General features: G+C 45.0%; 1 protein-coding gene across 1 annotated transcript in view; it reads right to left on the reverse strand.

The window, feature by feature from the left end:
- The window catches only part of TMEM132E (transmembrane protein 132E), a 120,376-nt gene that overhangs the window by 57,842 nt on the left and 43,585 nt on the right, over positions 1-18,949 (reverse strand). The window lies entirely within an intron of this gene.

The following is an 18,949-nucleotide window of genomic DNA, read 5'->3' on the forward strand; positions in this document are numbered from 1 at the left end:
TCTCTTTGTTAATTTTTGTTACAAGAGATGGCTCTCTGGGTAGGGGTGGGGGAAAGAGGGATAATCAAGAATAAAAGACATATGAAAACAAGATTTAACAATAATTTTTAAAGGATTTATTTTAAAAATAGTCTATTAAGGCTGAGTAACACCTAGGGTTTCCAACTTCATGTCCAAGTAAAGTTCTGATGGTTTATCCTGCTTCATTCTAGTTCTCCCTCCTACCAAAGGCCTGGAACCTTTTGCCATCCCCTGGCCTGAGAAGAACAGATGAGAACCTCTGGTCCATGGTCCCAAGCCTGGGCTTACTCTCAGCCAATAAAAACACTTCCTGATGGCATGGTAGACTTGTGATGCTGCATTCACATTAAGAGGTTAGCCATTAAGTTAATGACACCATTCTTATTATGAAGAGAGATCCAAGAACAAGCAAATGGGCACGGGCAGGGTTCCTATCAATTCAAAACACTTAGAAGTCAACCACTAGCCAGCCCCAGAGCTCACATTGAGATGCCTCAATCTATGAATCAGGAGGTCCAGGATTCTTTTGGTTTACATCTAACTGATGTTTTCAAGACAGTGCTGTACACCCAGCACTTCTGAAATGTTTTCTTCCTTCCCACCCCACCTCACTTCCAATCAATCATTCATTTAGCACCTACTATCTACTCGAGGGCAGCTAGCTGGCACAGTGGATAGAGTGCTAGACTTGAAATCAGGAAGACTCATCTTCATGAGTTCAAATCTGGCTTAAGACACTTACTAGCTGTGTGACCCTGGACCAGTTGCTTAATCTCATTTGCCTCAGTTTCCTCATCTATAAAATGAGCTGGAGAAGGAAATGGAAAACCACTCCGGTATCTTTGCCAAGAAAACCCCAAATGGGGTCACCAAGAGTCAGACATGGCTGAAACAACAAACACCATCTACCTGGCACTGTACTAGGCACTGCAGACACAAAGAAAAAGGGAAATGTGCCACTGAGGGGAGACAAGTACATAGAGAGCTACGAACAAAATATAAGCAAAACAACTTGGGGCTGAGGGTGGGGAAGGACCCTGTGGCTGGGGGAACTTGGAAAGTCTTCATGCTGAAAGTGGCACCCTACCTGAGACTTGGAGGAAAGTAGGGATTCTAAGTCCCCTCTCAGTCATTATTTCTAGAAGCATCTATTCTCCCCACCTCTTTTTTTTGGGGGGGGGTAGGCAATCAGGGTAAAATGACTTGCCCAGGGTCACACAGCTAATAAGTTTCTGCAGCTAAATTTGAACTCAGGTCCTCCTGACTCCAGGACTGGTGCTCTACCCATTGTGCCACCTAGCTGTCCCATCCCATTTTTAGAAAGCCTTCCTGGATTGGGAAAGGTAGAGCTAAGAGTATCTCCTTGCCCCCTCTAGCTTGGATGAGAAAGTGTCATAGCTATTCTATCTTCCCTCTCCCATTAGCCAGTGATCCCCTCTGTTAGGGGCCAACAAGACCTTAGCATTTGACTGGCACATGTCTCAAACACTTCTCTATTAGACATTGGTATTGACTCCCTTAGGACACTGTGTCCTGCTTTAGGGAGCTACTGAACATGAGCGCTGGAGGGAACGACCATCTTAACATTTCATACATGAATCGGTGAAGGATAAAATCGTGGATTTGGGGTGGAAGAGAGTTTAGAAATCATCTAGCTTAAACTTCTCACTTTACAGAGGAGGAAATTGAGGCCCAGAGAGGTTAAAGAGCTTGCTCAAGGTCACACAGGTTGCAAGCATCAGAGGTAGAATTCAAACCCAGGTTCTTTGCCTCCAGAGGCAGGGCACTTCTCATTGTGCCATCCCGCCTCCTGCTGTATGTAGCCCAGTGGGCTATAGCATCAGGATTCAAAAGAGATTGGGCCTAGGGGCAGCTAGGTGGCATAGTGGATAGAGCACCAGCCCTGGAGTCAGGAGGACCTGAGTTCAAATCCAGCCTCAGACACTTAACACTTACTAGCTGTGTGACCCTGGGCAAGTCACTTAACCCCAATTGCCTCACCCCCCCAAAAAAAAAAGAGAGAGAGAGAGATTGGGCCTGACCCTAATGATGATCCCAAATGCCACTGACTCATTCTGTTCTTCAAGGATCTGTGAGTTTGCTGGTGTGGTTATCCCTTCTGCTAACACAGATCACATGCCCTCCATGACTATGGAGTTGCTCATTCCCCTACAGCCAACCTGGTGATGAGAGAGCAGACATGCCACCCAGGCCCAAACTCCAATCCATCCTGCCCTGGTAGGATCTGTCAGATCTAGTGTTCTGCTGGCATAGCCTTAGAGACCTCTGGGTCACCCCCCCACAATGATGAAACATCAGAACAGGACCTGAGCTGAAGAAGGTTAGATGTACAGGGATAAATGTCAGGTCTGACATTTAGATTTTAAAAGTCAACAGCACAAGTTGAAGGATACCAGGCTTAAATGCAGTTTATGTGAAAAAAGAAAAAGACCCGAAGTTTATCAGAAATTCAATGTGAGTCAACAGTGTGATCGGGTGTTTAAAAAGCTAATGGGGCCAGGCATGTGGGCACACACCTGTAATCTCTGCCAGTGGGAAAGCTGATTGTGATGGATCGCTTGAGGTCCAGAGTTCTGAGCTGCAGCAGAGCTAAGCTCAGATGTCTGCACTGAGTCCTACACCAATATGGTGAACCCCCAGGAGTGGGGAACCATGGGGCTGCCTAAAGTGGGTCAAATCACCTTACATCAAAAGGGAGCAGGTCAAAGTTTCTGGACCAATGAGTATTGGTTTTGGACCTGGGAGTGGCCATGGCACTTCAAGCCTGAAGGAGTTAGTAAGATCCCCCCCTCCAATCGCAGACAGCTAATATGATTTAAGAAGTTGGGATAGCACTGAGGATTATACCCATAATCACATTGGGATGAGGAGCAACTAATATGAAAAATCCCTCTACCAATGCATATTGGCATCTGCTTTGCAATTTCCAGTTTTAGAGAACTATCTGGGGACATCGAGGGGTTAAGTGACTTGCCCAGGGTGGCACAGCCAGAATGTGTCAGAGGCAATATGTGAATGACTCTCAGGACATTATTCTTCAGCTTCCCATCTCAGTGGGATATTAGTCAGCATTACTAGTCATTTAGGGTTCCACAGGACGGAGGTTAGAGTTTCATCGTATTCTACCCTGCTCAGACTATAACTGGAATGTCATGCTCCTTTCTGGGCATCACACTTAGAAAGGCTTCTACAAACCCCTAGTATGTCCAAAGCAGGATAGTTGGTGTGTTGGGAGGAAGGAAGAGTCCCAACTCCACCTCCCATGAGGAACAATCGGAAATTCAATAATAAAAGCCAATAATCACTAATCAATAGTAAAATACTTAATGTGTCTGACACATTTTAATTGTGATTGTTGTTTAGTCATTTCACTCATGTCTGACTCTTCATGACCCTTTTGGGGGTTTTCTTGGCAAAGAAACTGGGATGGTTTTTACCATTTCCTTCTCCAGCTTATTTTACAGATGAGGAAACTGAGGCAAATAGGGTTAAATGACTTGTTCAGGGTCACACAGCTAGTAAGTATCTGAGGTCAGATTTGAACTCAGCAAGACTCATCTTCCTGACTCCAGGTCCCTGACTCCAGGTCCACTGCACCACTTAAGTGCCCATTAATAATAGTAGACAATAATCAATAATCCATAGTAAAGTACAGTAACATAGCAGATACTTAATAAATACTTGTTTCCTTCCTTCTCCCTTCTCTAACAATAGCTAGCAATTATATAGCACTTGCAAGGCTTGCAAAGTGCTTTACAAGTACAAGAATCATGAGAGGAAGATGCTATCAGTACCTCTATTTTTGGATGAGGGAACTAAGTAGACAGGAGTTAAATAATTTGCTTAGGGTGATACGGCTAGTAAGTGTCTGGGGCTAGATTTGAACTCAGGTCTTCCTGACTCCTAGGTGGCACGGTGGGTAGAGCAATGGGCTTGAAATCAAGGAAACATCTTCATGAGTTCAAATCCAGCCTTAGATACTTACTAGCTGTGTGACCCTGGGCAAGTCACTGAACCTTGCTTGCCTCAGTTTCCCCATCTGTAAAATGAGCTGGAGAAGGAAATGGCAAACCACTCCATTATCTTTGCCAAGAAAACCCCAAATGGGGTCATGAAGAGTTGGACAGGACTGATTCCAGTCCCAGCGCCCTATCCACAAGCCACTGAGCTTCCTCTAGGCAGCTTAATTATCTCAGAGAAGTCCGGAGGGTAGGAAAGGGCACTGGGGTGTGGGCACAGATATGATCACAGCCTTTCCATATCTGAAGGGCTTTCATGCAGGAAAGGGCTTAGGTCTCCTCTCTGCAGCTCCACAAAGTAGTTCTAGAATGAATAGGTAGAAGCCAGAAGCAGCGCTGCTTTTGGAGAAACTTTATAGCAAGAAGAGTTGGTCCAACAGTGGGTTTGGCTGCTTTGTGAGGCAGTGAACTCCTCATCCCTGGAGACGCCCACACAGGCTGAATAACCACCTCCCATGTGCAGAGGACTTCTTTGATGGGGAAGGAGGTGGGACTGGTTGGCCCCTGAGACTTCTTTCCACTAAGCTTCTCTTGGACTAATGTTTCTTTGCTTCTGAATTTACTGGATATTCAGAGGAAGAAGAAAGAAGGGAGGAGAAGGAGCCTGTGTCTAGAGCTGGAAGGGTCCTCAGAGACCCTCTTGTCTAACCTTTCATTTGACAGATGAGGAAACTGGGAGGCCCAGAGAGGGTCAGGGACAAGTCCAAGGTCACATCACTAGTATTGGGGTGGGGTGGGGGATGGAAACCCAGCTCCTCTGACTTTGAAGCCAATGCTGTTTCCACTGAACCCAGCTGTCTCTTGGGAGGAGGAAGAGGAGGAGAAGGAGGGGAGGAGGAGGACAAAGCAGATGATTGGAGGGGCTGTGGCTGCCACTTGGGTGGAGGCAGCGGCAAAGCAGGGAAGAGCAGATGGGATGCAAGTATGGAAAAACCCAAACAGTGGCGCCTGTGATCATTAGAAGAAGCCGTGGGAACAAGGATGGCAAACATTCTCCCTGCTGCCTAGCCAAACTAGGGGCTCTCCCAGCCTCTGGCTTAGCAGAGATGCAGCGTGAGATAGCAACATGGGCCTGGAGTCTGAGCAAACTCCCATCTCCGCACAACTCCCCTAACCTGCCTCCCAGGCATGCGTGCACACATACACAGGAGCGAGCTCGCACACACGTGCACACACGCACACACCGTTCTCGAATGCCTCAGGTACCGTTATAGACACCTGGCAAGCACAGGATCTTGCTTTAGTTATGGAAATAAAAGCAGATTTGGAAAGGACCTTGGAGACTGTTAAATCCTGGAGTTCTTAACCTGGGAGCTCCTGACCCCCAGGGGGTCTGTAATAGATTTCAGGGAATCTATGAACTGGGGGGAAACATTTCACTAATCTTGAACTGAAATTTAGCATTTCTTTCAATTATTAATGTGGGCAACAAAGCACAGTTGTATTAGGTTCCACTGGATTGGCCAAGAATCCACGGCACAGAAAAGATTAAGACCCTCTGATCTAATCCAGCCCTTTTATTTTTAGAGGAAGGGACAGATGCCCAGAAGGAGGGCAGTTTCTCGTCCAAGGTCACAGAACCAGTTACTGATTGGGCTGAGACCAGAATTGAGATGTCCAGACATCTAAGTCACATCATTCTTATCCCTCAGAGAGGAATAAGTGAAAGTGAGACAAAGGAGAGCCACTTTGAAGGGTCACTGACCCATACTATCCCAGGATCCTTTGGGCTTAGAGACCTGGGGCTGGAGTGGGAATGGTCCTTGATTTTGTCCAGCCTCTTACCTAAGTCAAACTTCAGAGATAGCCTCCCTTCCCCCCTTCCCAGATACAAGAGACAGACTTCCAAGGCAAGGGGGGGAGGTGGTGGAATGAGTCGTGCGGCTGATTATCTGCGGTGATTCACGGCATCCTACACCCAGCCTCCACACTGCTGATTACAAGCCCAACCAAGGAAACTCTTCGTTCTAGTAAAATAACCTGTTGGGGGAAGGAGGATAGAGTACAGGTAGGAGATTGCTATGAATGCCTAAGGATATGCCCGGGATGCAAATTTTAGCAGAAGAGGCCAGCTCTCCTCCACCTTCAAAAAACAATGGGGTACAGGGCATCTAGGTGGAGCAGTGGATAAAGCACCAGCCCTGGATTCAGGAGTACCTGAGTTCAAATCCGGCCTCAGACACTTGACACTTACTAGCTGTGTGACCCTGGGCAAGTCACTTAACCCCAATTGCCTCACTAAAAAAAAAAAAAAAAAAAGATCATATGAGATAAACCTTAAAGCACTCGACTAACATCAGTTATTGTCATTTATTAATATAAGCTGCTATTTGGATTTTTTCTGAAAAAAATTAATTTTGATCTTAAACATAAAAAAGAGCATTTGCATATGCAGAGTGGAACACAGTGAGGTTTCTATGTGAAACTCTCCATTGGATTCTGCTTACTTGCTTTATGTACACTGTTTCCATTGAGGGGATAAAGCAGCAATGGCCTGAGCCCCTGTGGTCCCTTTCCCAGTACCCTACCCAGATGGTAGGAAAGACACAGAAGGACCCAGATAATGAGCATAGCTTTAGAGCTTATTTAGTCCAACTGACTCATTTTACAGATGAGGAAACAGGCAAAGGAGGGATGAGTAGCAGAGCTGGGATTGGAACTCCGTGCCTCTACCAGTCCAACTTTTTCTTTTCTTTTCTTTTCTTTTTTTGCGGGGCAATGGGGGTTAAGTGACTTGCCCAGGGTCACACAGCTAGTATGCCAGTCCAACTTTCTTTCCACTGTACCTCCTAGGTTTGAGGTGAGATGATGAGTCTGGTTATTGGGGTAGAGGCTTAATTATCAAATGTAATGTCCTTTCCTTTTGTTTCCCATTCACTGAAGTGACAGACATTGGTTGCCAGCCTCTGCTTGGTTAAGAAGCCTAGCACCCATTCTTTGTCAGGCAGGGAAGGATAAATGGGCTGATCAATTTGGGAAACCCTGGCTGCTGTTAAAACCTCCAGCCCTATGGAGAACTTGAGAGAAGACAGCTGATGTTCGCTTATCTGAGCCACCAAAGGACCCAGCATGCAGATAATCCCATGGAGCAGAAAATCCCTCGGTCTTTGCTATTAAGCCTTGGGATGGAAAGCAGGGTCAGTTTTTTGTGTTTCACAGTAGACTTATCTTCTGCATTTTGCCTGCTTCAGACTGACACCTCCATGAGTTTGCTTGTTTTGAATATATACCTGGACTGAATGGGACTAGTTGGGAGAAATTCTTTGGTTTGATTTTTCACTAAACAGAGCAGAACTTATTCAGAAGAGAGGGTCCCAGGAGACAGTACTGTGGACAGATGGGGGAAATGAAAGTTTCTGGAGGGCAGAGAAGATTTTGTCTTGGTTTCTGTATTTCCAGCAAGTAGGACCGATGTCTGGTATACGAATAGGATACCAATAGCAGCTTACATTTCTGTGACGTTTTCAAGGTGAAACAACCCTGGGAGGCAGGTAATGTGGACACACCTCAAACCCTTTTTGGGCGGGCCCTGCCTTCAGGGCCCATTGCTCAGGCTCTGTGATGTCTTCATGGATGGCTAAATATTGTCTCTTGTGGATGAATTTTATCTGAAGGACTTTGGAGTCAAATTTGGGGAATAAATATGCATGATCAAGCTGGGGATTTACATGATAGGTCAAAGGTGAGATGTGATTTTTAAAAAATAACAAAAGTAACAGTCCTTTAGTTCTCTAATGTTTGCAAATCACTTTAGCTTATCTGATCCTCACAAACACCTCCTGAGGTGGATTCCACAGGTTTCACCATACCCATTATATAAATAAACAAACTGAGACTTGGAAAGTTTAAGTAAATTGTTCATGGTCATATATCTTGTAATCAAAGACAGTGGTCTTAAAATCCAGGTCTGATTTTCCTGTGGAAGTTATAAACTAGCTTTGAAGGAGGATAATTAGGTTAGTCAGGCTTAGATAAGTGGTGGTGAAGAATGTGAGATCAGCCTGAAAAGGATAGGGTGAAGTCAGGCTGTGAAGGGACCCTAACTTCCAGGCTCAAGAGTTTGGAGTTTGTCAATTAAGGAGTTAGGAGCTTCTCCTGAAGTAATTCTCCATCTCTAGTCTCCCTGCCTTTGCACTGGCTGTATCCCTAATTCTTGGAACACATGCCATTCTTTATTAGAATTCCTAGTTTTGTGGCACAGTGGATAAAGCACTGGCCCTGGATTCAGGAGGACCCGAGTTCAAACCGGCCTCAGACACTTGACACTTACTAGCTATGTGACCCTGGACAAGTCACTTAACCCTCATTGCCCTGCCTAAAAACAAAATAAAAAAGAATTCCTAATTTTCTTCAAGATTTAGTCAAGCAATGAAGCCTTTCAGATTCCCATAGATTCTGTCTCAAAATTGTTGTTGTTTAGTTGTGTCCAACGCTTTGTGACCCCATGGACCATACTGTCCATGGGGTTTACTTGGCAAAGATACTAGATTGGCTTGCCATTTCCTTTTCTAGTGGATTAAGAAAAGCAGAGGTTAAATGACTTGCTCAAGGTCACACAGCTAGTAAGTGTCTGAGGCTGGATTTGAACTCAAATCTTCCTGACTTCAGAGCTAGTGCTCTATACATTGAGTCATCTAACTGCCCCAGGTGGCATAGTTGATAGAACACTGGCCCTGAAGTTGGGAGGACCTGAGTTCAAATCTCATCTCATTCACTTACTAGCTGTATGACCCTGGGCCAGTCACTTAACCCCAATTACTCTAAACATCTGAGGCCATCTCCAGTCATCCTGATGTATATCCTGCCATTGGATTAGAATAGCTCTGGAGGAAAGAGTGAGGTTGGTGACCTTGCATAGCCCTCCCTCACTTAAATCCAATTCACTGCAAGTCATGACATCACCCCAATGTGATGGTCCTCTTTGAGAATGAAGGACAAGCAACAATAACTGCCCCAAGATCTGCTCTCAAAGTTAGCTTGTATCAACTGTGTTTATAGCTTGCAAATACATATAAGAAGTCATTCCTCTTGCTGGACTATAGGCTTCCTGAGGGCAGGGACTGTTTCTGCTTTTCTCTCTTTGTGACTAGCACAAGACCTGGCACATCATAAATGCTGGCTGATTGCACATTAGAAATTGCTTTTTAGGCAACTCTCTAGGCAACATCCCTCTGACTTCAGGTTTATGTATGCCTAATCCAGACCAAGCACATGAGAGATAAACCCATTTGGAAAGATTTCCCTATAAGGTGATCCTCCCACACCCCACCACAACCCCCCACCATCTGTGCCTGGTTCTGGAATCTCATTGATCCCATGAAATTGTGCTCAGGTCTAACTTGCATCCATCCTGCTGCAATAACTCTTCATTTCCTCCATTTTCCTCAGGTTTCTTTCCTACCTGGTGGCCATTTGGTGATGTTCAGCTACCCTGCCCACACCTGTCCATAAGATTTCATGCTTTCTAAGAGCTAAATTTACTTCCAACCCACACAGACCTGCTGTTCCTATCTCCCTTCTCTCTGTGTAAATGAGTCAGTTCACACAGGGGGGACTGAAAAGCTGGGGTTAGAAATGATAGGGACGCTATTTCTGCCACCGTTGCTAATCTCTCCCCTGCTCTGCCTCCACAGTTTCACATAGGCTTCTGTACATGGGACATCCCCATCATTCCTCAGGAAATGCCCCTCCCAGCACCCTGGGAGAGGGTAAATAGGTCAAATTTCTAAACTGTAATAGTATTTTTGGTATATTTTGAGTGGAGAGATTGTGTAACCATAGGTAACAGGCAGGTGAAATTTCTATTCCCTCTGCTATGGGTCCTTGATGAGACATAGATAGGATAGGGCATCCTAGAAAGGGTGAAATGGTCATCATCAATTGCCCTCTCCTTGGAAGGTGGTTCACCTCCCCAAATCTCCTTCACCATGCAGACCATTTCAGAGCAGAGGAGAGCTGAAAGATGCTGGGAAAGAGGAGAGAGATATATGTAGCCATCCTTTGATCAAATCATGGCAACAGTACTGAAATCCCAGACAAAAGTTCAGGATAACATTAGTTATTTAGATGAAGAACTTTAATGATAACCAAGGACTTTGGTTAGTTAACCTAGATTTCCTCCACCTTGGATACCCTCCCCTTGCTGGGCTTTCATAATTCTCTCTCTCTTTCTCTCTTTCTCTCTCTCTCCGTCTCTCTCTCTCTCTCTCTCTCTCTCTCTCTCTCTCTCTCTCTCTCTCTCTCTCTCTCTCTCTCTCTCTCTCTCTCCTTCTCAGTCTCCTTTTTTGAATCTTTATCCATACCTTGCTCTCCCTTTCTCTCTAAACTCTCGCCCTTGGTGACCTCATCACCTTCTGGGGATCTGTTATAATCTCTATGCAGATGATTCCTGGTCTATATATCTAGCACTAGACTCTTGACCTTTGGTCCTCCATCACCAACTACCTATCAAATATTTAGGAATGAAGTGGACCATCCAGAGGCATCTCAAACTCTATGTTTCCCAAACCAAATCCATCTCTCTTCCCAAACCCTCCCACTCCATTGAGCTTCCCTATTTTTTGTTGAGAGTACCACCAAGATAGTTCAGATAATAAGTAAAGGAAGGGGGCAGCCAGGTGGCGCAGTGGATAAAGCACCAGCCCTGGATTCAGGAGGACCTGAGTTCAAGTCTTGCCTCAGATACTTGACACTTACTAGCTGTGTGACGCTGGGCAAGTCACTTAACCCTCATTGCCCTGCAAAAAAAAGTAAAGGAAGGGCTATAGAGCAGGGCCTCACCAAGGGCTCTGTCAGCCCTGAGAGTTGGGGCATTCCTACTGGATTCTTTCCCAGTCCCTCCTTCACTGCAGACATTGATAGAGTGCCAAGTGCACAGTAGCAATGGAAAGCTCCTTGTCCTCATTTATGGCATAAACCCAAATTGCTCAAATTTGGATTTGAACCTTGAGATTAGGTATCAGGCATCTGAGTTTATATCGCCAGCCATCTCATCAACACAGATCAGTCACACTGCAAACAGGAGTTGGACAGGGAGTTCAGAAGGGCATAAGCATTTAACAAATGCCCACTATGTGCCAGGCGCTATTCTAAGTACCTTACAAATATCATCTCATTTGATCCTCATGACAACCCTAGGGGATGGGTACTGTTATCCCTTCCATTTTACAGTTGAGGGAATAGAGGCAGACAGACATTAAATGACTTGCTCAGGGTGACACAGCTAGGAAGTGTCTGAACCTGGATTTGAACATTGGTCTTCCTGACTCCTAGCCCAGCACTCTATTTACAGGACACCAAACAGCCTCTAAGTTTGAGTGTGCCAGTTCTGCTACTTTCTAATTGTGTGACCTTGGGAAAGTCACTTCATCTCTGCTGTTACAATTTCCTCAACTGTAAAGTGAGAGATATCCACTTCTAGAAAGGGTTGGGTGGTATCATATTCCTCCCTTATGTATTCCTTTCCTTCTTGCCAGTCCTGGAAGACACATTCTGAAAGACAGATCCTATGTGGATAGGAACATATAAAAGCATGATTTGGGACTCTTCTCCAGCATGGTATTGTACCGTAGAAAGATGATCACCTCTATAGAAATCTTGAGTTCAAATCTCGCTTCTGATAAGACTCTTGTATAACCTTGGGAAAATTCAGGGATATGCTGGTAAATGTTTAACAATCAACTCTCTAGGGTAGAAAAAAAGCTTTAAAGTTTAATCTGCAATATTAACATTAAGAAAGTGATGGATTGGGGCAGCTAGGTGGCACAGTGGATAAAGCACCCGCCGTGGATTCAGGAGTACCTGAGTTCAAATCCGGCCTCAGACACTTGACACTTACTAGCTGTGTGACCCTGGGCAAGTCACTTAACCCCCATTGCCCTGCAAAAAAACAAACAAACAAACAAAAAAGAAAGTGATGGATTTCTCCATCACTTCTTGTCTAGATAATCAATAAAACAATAAATAAAACCCTGATTTGTAGGATTTGGTGATTTATAAGTTGTAAATGTGCTCACTGAAAAGTTAACAATCAGTTCTTACTAGTCAGTTCAAGATGGCTCCAATATACCCCCTACTAATTGTCTTGGGCCTTAGTTCCCTTACCAATAAAATGAAGAGATTAGATGGACTTTGGGGGCCCTTCCAGTCTAGGATATTAAGATTCCTTTTTTTTATCCTACCCTCAAACTCTCCTCAGTCTCAAAAAGATCCCCTAGTCTAGATCTTGGGGCAGGGGAGATTAAGCCTTTATTACAGGAAGAAATGTGTTTTGTGGGAATGACTTTCCACGTGTTTTGTTGCAAACAATTCAAAACTACTATTTTAAAGACCTGTCACCTGCTACTCTTTAAGGTGTGATACTCATGGATCTAATTTTAGTTTCCACCCAGAAGTTGACTTGATTTGAGGGATGGGGATATCTTATCCCACTTTGGGGAGAGAGAGAGACAGAGACAGAGACAGATAGATAGATAGATAGACAGACAGACAGACACAGAGAGAGACAGAGACAGACAGAGATACAGATAAAGACAGGGACAGAACAGAGAGATAGAGAGACAGAAAGATGAAGAGACAGAGACAGAGAGACAGACAGAGAGAGACACAGAGAGAGAATCTGTGTAGATTTCACAGAATCACAAAATTTCCAGATTGGAGGGGGTCTCAAAAGCCAATTCATCTGTTCTGATCTTGGACCATTTTGCCCTAAGGGAAGTCTGAACAAACTTGTCAGATACTTATGGACTGGCAAAGTTTTGGTGCAGAACTTCCTGGAGTTAGGGGATTGAGGCAGGACTTCTTAAAATTCTACTCGAAATACCTTTTCACCTGAGAAATTTTTATGTGATCCCAGGTATATAGGTATATAAAATAGGTATACATAATCTTTTGCTGTTGCCAATATTTTTTCACAACCTCCACACTCAGTTTAAGCCCACAATTTAAGAAGCTTTAGATTAAGGGATGACCTCTAGAAGTTAGTAGTCCCCGTTGCTTGCAAAGAATGTAGAGGAAAGAGACTTTAGCAAGAAAGTTCTTGTTCGGTCATTATTTCAGTCATATCTTACTCTTTGTTACCCCATTTGGGGTTCTCTCAGCGGAGATACTGGAGTGGTTTGCCATTTTCTTCTCTTGCTCATTTTAGAGGAAACGGAGGCAAACAGGGTTCAGTGACTTGCTCAGAGTCACACAGCCAGGCAGTATTGGAACCTAAATTTGAACTCAGAAAGATGAGTCTTCCTGACTCCGTGTCACCTACACTGAGCTAGCTAGATGCTCCCCTTCAAGAAAGAGACCTACCCAAATCCACGCTAGGGATTTTAATTTGTTTTGAATATACTAAATCTATACTGGCCACCATCCCTATAGCTACTGGGCTCCCACTATTGTGCACCTTGCTACTGTGGCTGCCAAATCTGGTGAATGGGATTTCCCCAGGTTCTTTTGGCCTCTACATGGGTACCCTTACTTCCCTCCCTTTAATTACTCCTAAGGAAAAGGAAATCAGGGTCAAATGAAACAAAGGATAGAAATGAATGAAATAGAGACCAGACACAGCTTTGGGGATGAACTATACCCTTCTTCCATCTCCCCAGCACATGGGTTTCTTGTATTTTCTTCCTGACCTCACCTAAACCCAGATCCTACTTCCTCTTCCATTTCCAAGCTGGTGTCCCCTCTGGTCCAACTCACAGACTTCTGGGATCAAGGTTGTCAGAACCATTAGTTGACAACACTCACCCTATCAACAGTAAGGAAGGAATAATTTCTTCCCATATATAATATTCATAGATCCAAAGTCAGAGGATTTGGGTTCAATTCCCATCTCTACCACTGTGTGCCCTCGGGGGAAAAATCACTTCTCTAGACTTGTTTTCCTCATCTAAAAAGAAAAAGGAAAAAAAATGAACAGATTGGCCTTTGGCCTCTGAGGTCTCTTTCAGCTCTAAATCTATGATTGGATGATCCTCTTTGGAGGACATCCTTAATTAGATTATGATTATACTATTAATCTTATAATCACAGATGTAGAACCGGTGGGGACCCCAAGGTTTATCTAGTCTATTTCTCTCCCCCGTGCAAAGGATCCTAGAGGCGAGGTGTTTTCCTGGGAGGTTACATTGACAGCCAGGACAAAAACTGGAATCCTCTGGTTCCTGAAGTCAGTGTTTTTCCATTGAAGTACACATTAGGTAAAAATGGTCATTAAATTCATCTGAGCCCGAGAGATCACCGAGAGAGAATGTAGAAAAGAAGTCTTAGGACAGAGCCTTGGGGGAATACCCATAATTACCTACAAATAGAGCTTAACTCCAAACATCTAACCAAGAGCTTCATCCTTCAATTACCAAGTCTCCAGTCTCACCCCACTCCAGACCCATCCTCTACCCTGCTACCAAGATTGTTTTTCAAAAGTGTAGCCGGCCAGCTCAAGGAGCTACGGGGGCTCCCCATTATTTCCCAGATCAAATAAGAAGTACTCTATTTGGCATTTAATATTCTCTGCAACCTGGCCCCTTCCTAGCTTTTCAGTCTTCTTCCTTTTCACTCCTTCCCCCAAGCACTCTAGGATTCAGCAACACTGGCTTACTTATAATTCCTTAGACTTGATACTGTATCATCCCCATCTCTGTATCTTTGTATAAGCTGCCCTCCATGCTTGGAATGCTCAAACTCCTTTCATCCTCATTTGATTTCTTCGGCTTCCTTCAAGACAGCTCAGATCCCAACTTCTGAGAGAGTCCTTTCCCATTGCCCCTTCTTCTCCTCTCCTTCCTTCCCCCAGTGTCTCCCTCCTGAGACTGACTTCATCTACTCGGTATAATCCTTATAGGTAATCTTCTCCATTAGACTGGAAACTCCTTGAGGGCAGGGACCTTTCTTTCTATCCCCAGTGTTAGTACAGAAGAAGTCCTTATTAGCACACAGCAAGTGCTTAATAAATGCTTTTTTGACTGACAAATACTGGGTGAAAATATTTAAAGTGAGAACTAGGAGAGTGAATACAACATAGATAATGTTTCTCAGCCCAGGCTAGTTCTTTTTTTTCCTGCCTATTTATCCCTACCAAACCCTTACTGATTGGCTGGGTGAACTTGGTGAGAGGAGATGCTTGGGCAGGCAGGGTGGAAAAGAGAGGGAATTAAGAGCAGGAGTGATAGCCTCCCAACTCCCTCCTTCCCCTGGAGACCTCGGAAGGGGCTGGAGTCATTAGAGGGGAGGAACCTCAACTGACAGAGACAAATCGGCCTAATTGTGACCTAAATTAGTGTCAGGGAGGGCAGAGAACAACCAGGGCGCATGGCGTCTTTAATCACTGTCATCCCTGTGGCCGAGAACAGGGAATGAACAGACCCCCCACTCTCATCCTTGTTCGTTTCCATTCGCCTTTTAGGCCTGGCTCGGAGCCCCCTGGGACCATCTTCTTTAGTTCCTCTTATTCAGCACAGGCCGAGGCTGATGTTTCCTTACACCCCTCTCCCAACCCCAGCCTTGAGTTTGGAGTCAGAATGATCAGTTTTCAGATATTTGCTAGCTGTGTCATCTGCCTCAGTTTCTTCATCTGTAAAATGGGGATAATAGTAGCACTTCTCATAGCTTTATTCGTTATGGGGATAAAATGAGATAATGTCTTGAAAGGCATTTGGCGAATGTGAAATCGCGAGATAAATGACAGCAATGTATTATTCAGTTCGATGAACGTTTATTAAGCACCTACTAGATGCAACATCTTGGGGATACAGAGACAAAAAGCAAACAGTCCCTGGCAGCAAGGAGGAATAAATGAACCTTGGTGGGGAAAGGAGTAGGATGAAGGGCTTTGAAGCTCCCCCTCCCCCAACCCAGCCCCTCAAAACCTGAGGATGTTGCCCAGAAAGATGCAGCCCCATTCCCCAAGAGGCCCAGACCAAAGGATAGAAGGACTCCCAGATCCCTCCTGCTCCCCCTCAACACACAAAACTGGAAGGGACCTCAGAGGCCATCTAATCCAACTCCCCCACTTTACAGATGTGGAAACTGAGTTCCAGGATGACGAACTGCTTTTCTCAAATTGCACATGTATGGTAGCAGACACAGTCTATTTGAGTCTCCTTCCTTTTCCCTCACCCCAGGCCCTATCCTGCCACCCTGGGCACTGTTACAACCCCAAGACGTCACCCCTCCAAGTATAGAGGTCTGTGCTCCACCAAAAGAACTCCCTGATATCCAAATGGGAACGAGACTTGGTGTGGTAAAGAAGGGAGCCGTCTGCATCTGCTCCCTCTGTCTGCCAGCACACACCTGAGCTGCTGGGGCTAAAAAGGTGTCAATAACAATCAAGCCCATGGCTCTCTTCGGTACTCTGGGGATTCAAGTGGGTATTATCTGAGAATCACAAAGCCACAGCATGTTGGATCTGAAGGGGACTTCCAGGGATCACTTAGCCTTAGCCCTTCATTTCACAGAGGAGAAAACTGAGGCCCACAGAGGGCAAGGGACTTGTACAAGGTCACACAGTGAATAAGAAGCAGATCCAGGCCTGGGATTCACACTTCCTAAACTTCAGGATCATCAACTGGTCAAAAGTCACCTGATCGCCAGTGACTGAAACTCCTCCACTGAGTCAAGCTATCCATCCACCCACAAACATTTGAGTGCCTGCTCTGTGCTAGGCAACTGGAACACAATCCTTAGGGAGTCTGCATTCTCTAGAGTCTGGCCACATTCATGCACCACATTCCCCAACAGCTCCCCTTATACTGAACCTGCTCTTTCTTAGTCCCATCTTCAGTGATCGAATTCCTCTTCTTGTCTTTTCTAGGGTGAATACCCCACCTTCCCCTGCCTCTTAACACAAATGCCTTGAAGTAAGTAGAATGGGAAGGGATAGATGACCCCATGTTCTCTGGCATGAGCGGCATTTAAGTCTGAGTACAGGAATTTGCTCCTTAGGAGACAATGTCTTGGATCTCTGCTTTGACCTCCTCTTATTAGTGTGCCTCCCATCTCTCCCCTTTCCTGATCCTATCTTCCATCCTAGAGGAGCCTTCCTGACTCAGCCTCCTGGATGTTGTTTGTCTATCAGGTTTCGGAATGATGGCTCTGCCTTGCACACCAGCGTGGGCTCTTGCTCTGAGGGTATTGGCTGATCAGGCAAGGCCAATGCTTTCCTACAGTTCTGTCCAGAGGGAGTGCAGAGCCCTAGGTGAGAATACCTAGTAAGAGGAGATACAGGAAAAGGAGAGGAGAGGAGAAGAGAAAAGAAGAGGGGAAGGGAGAGGAGGGGAGGAGAGGGAGGGAGGGGAGGGGAGGGGAGGGGAGAGCAGGGGGGAGGAGAGGAGAGGAGAGGAGGGGAGGAGAGAGGAGAGGAGAGGAGGGGAGGGGAGGGGAGGGGAAGGAGAGAAAAGGAAAAGAAAGGAAAAAAGAAATTGAAGTTGAGGAAGCAAGAGACTCAGTCACACTGGGACTCAGGATGTGAATTTTAGGACTGCAGGAGTTTGATTTGCATGCTCGGCGTCCCACAACCATCTGGATATGCTAATAAACAAGAAACTTTCTGGAGCCTCAGCTGACCTTCCATAGCAGTATCAGATGCTGGTGGGGCTTGTAATCAGAGGACTGAGCTCAGATCCTGACTACCGATTACTACCTGTGTAACCCCGGGAAAGTCTTCTCTGGCTCTCAGTCAGAGGCAGCTAGGTGTTGCAGTGAATAACAAGCTAGGCTTAGAGTCAAGAAGACCTGAATTCAAATCTAGCCTCAGACATTTATTACCTGTATGACCCTGAGAAAGTCACTTAACCATTGTCTGCCCCAGTTTCCAGATAGTAACAGCAACTACCTCCTAGGGTTGTTGTGAGGATCAAATGAGGTAATGTTTGTAAAGCACTTGGCACAGTGCTTGGTACATAGCAGGTGCTTAATAAATACTTGTTTCCTTCCTCAGGGTCTTTTATTTGTAAAATGAAGTAGTTCGACAAAAGGAAAGCTGAGTTCCCTCTAAATCTCTGATCCTAAGATCCTGTCACAGCAGTTGTCCCTCAGACAGTTTAGCTAATTAATGACTCATTGTTTTCTATGACAGTCTGTCTCACCTAGACACCTGGGAAGAATGGTGGTGCTGAAGGAGAACATGTATTAGAAATTCTGCCTCTGATGGCTTACTACCTGCTTGACTTTGTCCATGTCACTTAAACTCTTTGGCCCTCAATTTCCTTATCTGTAAAATAAGGAGGTTGGACTCTGAGGACCCTTCCAGCTTCAGATCTCTCATTAAAACGTCCAGAAACTGGAGGTAGCCTGGCAGGGACTTTAGAGAACATCTAGATAGATAGATAGATAGATAGATAGATAGATAGATAGATAGATAGATAGATAGATAGATGGGTGGATGGTGGATGGATGGATAGATAGATAGATAAATAAATAGATGATAGATGTATAGATATATGTATATCTACCTGTGCATATATATCATGCATATATGATATACACATACCTCTTCCCCCATCTACCATCATTTCCCCCTCCCTGTAGGCTAAACTCCTAATCCTAAATCAGATGGGACAGGAAACATGAGAATTTCTCTTGCCTAAAGCCCTAATTTATCTTTTTTGGGAGGGGGAGAACCACTTGGGGTTAAATGACTTGCCCAGGGTCACAAAACTACTAAGTGTCTGAGGTCAAATTTGAACTCTGGTCCCCCTGACTCCAAGGTCAGTGCTCTATTCACTGCACCACCTAGCTGCTCTCACCCTAATTTATCTTTCTTTCTTTTTTGCAGGGCAATGAGGGTTAAGTGACTTGCCCAGGGTCACACAACTAGTTAAGTGTCAAGTGTCTGAGGCTAGATTTGAACTCAGGTCCTCCTGAATCCAGGGCTGGTGTTTTATCCACTGTACCACCTA

The sequence above is a fragment of the Dromiciops gliroides genome, chromosome 4, assembly GCF_019393635.1.
Source record: "Dromiciops gliroides isolate mDroGli1 chromosome 4, mDroGli1.pri, whole genome shotgun sequence".
NCBI classification, from domain to species: Eukaryota; Metazoa; Chordata; class Mammalia; order Microbiotheria; family Microbiotheriidae; genus Dromiciops; species Dromiciops gliroides.